Here is a 3340-nt window from a genome sequence, read left to right as displayed (position 1 = left end):
AGATTGTTGGATGGATGACAACGTCTTTGGACTAGCATAAGCATCCAGGGTTGTTACTAGAACTCTTAAAGAGCACATAGGTTTAAAAAATGTGTTCAAATCTCTCCATTTCCAAAGATAAATGATCCTTTCTTTCATCTGTCTTATTACCAGCTTCCAAAAAAAGGCTATCAACCATAATGCATTGCAGAGTTGCATGAAAAAGCTCTTCCTACTACTTGACCTTTTGACCCCTAATATTCACCAGTAGTGGATGCTAACAGGAATAAATTAAAAAAAATATCCTGAACCTAACGTATTTCCACAATACAAATAAAAATACTAATAGATAAAAGAGTTTTGTGTCTTTAGTGGTAAAACAGTGTAAATTTTTGTGTGTATTATCACTTATTTTGCATAAAGATGATGGCCTCATGTCTTGTACTCTTCATAGGGGATAATAGTTACTCTGTTTTGAATCTTTATATCTTTCTTACAGATCAAATACTTTGGTTAAAACCAACCAACCAACAAAAAAAAAAAGGCTTTAAAAAAAGTTTTGATATGTGTTCCTGTGCTCTTCTTGATCATCCATCATGTTTAAGAGCAGCAACTGTCATCACCCCAGTGTAGAGGTCTGCTGCTAAACGCCCTACCATAGAGGGCTGCAGTCAGATGCCTCTCAGATTTGGAGAGACAACATGTCCTTAGTTTTAGACACCAGCATACTGAGTCAATCCTCCTTCACTAACTCATAGTAAATATGGTAAATGTTCTCCTCTCTGAGGCTACAGAGCCTTTATTCTTTAGAGTTCTTTTGGATAATGTACAGTGGGTGATCTCTTTGTCTGAAACAAAAATACCTAACCTCTGTTTCTGTTGACCTGAATGGATTATTATGAGTTTATGTTGACAGCAGTGGGGAAGAGAGATCTGGTGGTTGGTAGAGCTACATAGAGAAGTGGTGTAATGCACTGTATTTCTATGTGCATGTCTCAACAGTTACCATCTGCTCGTGCTTTTCCGATGATTTAGAGACAATCAGACCAAGTAAAAAGCATCGGCACTTCCCCCTGTCTTTCCTGCACTGAACAGGATTTGGGGTGTAAATGTTTTAAAAGCCATGATATTACCTGTCACTGTCAGCAGAAGCAGTGTCTGCCATTCAGGATGAGATATCTTTGAGGAGATGCCTAACTTCTACATGGGTAAACACTGACTCCCTTTCATTTGCCCTTTCTGTCCCATTGACAGAGCTCTGAATAGATCCATTAGTTAAACAAATAAGTGATAGTGAGCTCAGCACAAGTTCAACAAGCAGGGGCTTAACCACAGTTTTATAAGTGGGGGGATTAAACCCCACCTTTGTCCACCCAAGCCTCAGGAGTGTGACATGACATGATTGGATCAGTCCAGAGTTCACAAACTAGCCTTTTAGGTCTTCAACTGTATTCAAACATCAGACGTAAACAGCTTAAGTAAAAGTAAAATTTGGATGTTCCTGCCAGTCTCTGTCTCATTTTTGAGAAATATCTAATTTCATGCAGACAACAGTAACCTTCAATTTCCACATACTCCTGCAGTGATTTACAAAGCACACTGTGGAGCAAATCACTCCCTTTCTAGTGAGTCTTTGCACTTCCTCTGCACGCCCTAAGACACTTGAACTCCACTTAGGACTCACTCCTACTCTGAGAACACAATCCACCATTTTCTAGCAGAGAACCCTGGCCTCACTTCTCTTTTTACTGCTCTTGATTTGACTGATTCTTCTGTTTTCCATATATCTGCTTTCTCTAAGATTCTACCTCATCTCTCTTATGTCAAATTTAAAAGCTATGCCCTTCAGCGTCTTCCTCAATTATAGCTTGGATTGACCACTTTGACCTTTGAGATTAAGAGTATGCTCCTCTGAAAACAAATATCAAGTCCTAACAGTGTATCATTTGAGTTAGAATGTATAGGCCGCAGTAATAATTTAGCTCTTGTCTATGTTTACATTGGCATTAATATGCCGGCGGCGTTCTTTGACTCAGAGAGGTCACTGTAGCGTGCCCACTTCCAAGAGTGACTAAATTAGCATGAGGAAATATGCCGCTTGTTAACTCGTGTGACTTTGGGTTTCACGCCGCTGTCAGAAGCACAGCAGCAAGACTTTGTTTGTTGTTCCATAATGTGGATAAAGACAGGAGAGGAGGGGGGTGCTGAGGGTGGGCCGGGGTATGTTCACACAGTCTGAAAACCTGCTGGCTTTCAGAAAAGTTCAGAATGTTTAAGATGGCGTTAGAATATGGAGAAACATGAGAAAAGATGTTGGAATAGCAATGAATCCATGTCCTTTGCTGACATAATAACACCTTACAAGAGGTCAGCGATTGCATAATTTAATTTATATGATACCAAAACTTTAACAGCAGGAGGCTTAACTTAAGTTAGACTTACTGTTGGCAGGAAATGCCAGTCTATTCCAGTACGTGTGATACAGCATGGCTCATAACCCTAGAGCAACAAATACAAGAAGAAAGAAGAAGAAATACTTTATTTATTCAACTTTTATTCTGTTTTCTCCAATATGATACCCAAATGTGGGCCAGGATTACACATAAATGCACAAACACAACCCTATGGACATGCATTAATGGAAAAAATATTAAATTTTAGTGCTGCATGTGAAGGCACCTTAACATTACGGGGCATCTTTCCTTTAGGCGCTGTCCCCTCGAGCAGAGGCAGCCGCCCACCGGTTGTTTGTTTTATGATGACAGTTTAGTGGCCCAGTCACCTTCCCTGCAGACATCATTTCCCATATGGTCTAGCGGTTAGGATTCCTGGTTTTCACCCAGGCGGCCCGGGTTCAACTCCCGGTATGGGAACTCAGTTCTTATAATTCCCTTGGAAATAATAGTACATAATAAGGGGAACAAGGGAACATATATACAGTGCCACATTTTCTCCCCAGCCCAGCCCTGGCAGTGTTCGATAAGTTAGCAGACACCTATCCAGCAATCAGACCAATTCCATACTTTGGGCTGACAATCAGCTGATTGATCAGCTGACAATCAGACCAATTCCATACTTTGGGCCCATGACACAATTTGGACCAGCAACCCCCAGCATCAAAAACCCCACTCCCTATGGACTGAGCCACTGCAGCCCCAAAACAGCTGCAGCATGTATTACAAAACTCGCACAAGTGTCATGAATAGCTGACACTGTACACTTACAGGTCGATCATAGATTGCACTGATCTCAGGGAGATTTTTGTGTGTGCAAAAACTCTGACTTGCTGTATGGAATGAAATTTGACTCAGAAAGACTCAAACAAAATGTATTCAGGTGTTGTCTACAGATTGTATGAAAA

At 40.7% G+C, this 3340-nt stretch overlaps 1 non-coding gene across 1 annotated transcript; it reads left to right on the top strand.

The window, feature by feature from the left end:
- Nucleotides 1–2780: 2780 nt before the first annotated feature.
- trnae-uuc lies at nucleotides 2781–2852 on the top strand. The gene has a single exon. It is a non-coding gene; the product is annotated as a tRNA-Glu (tRNA).
- The last annotated feature ends 488 nt before the right edge of the window (nucleotides 2853–3340 follow it).

Source organism: Cheilinus undulatus, linkage group 14 (assembly GCF_018320785.1).
Source record: "Cheilinus undulatus linkage group 14, ASM1832078v1, whole genome shotgun sequence".
NCBI lineage: Eukaryota > Metazoa > Chordata > Actinopteri > Labriformes > Labridae > Cheilinus > Cheilinus undulatus.
This window is presented reverse-complemented; position numbering and strand designations above follow the sequence as displayed.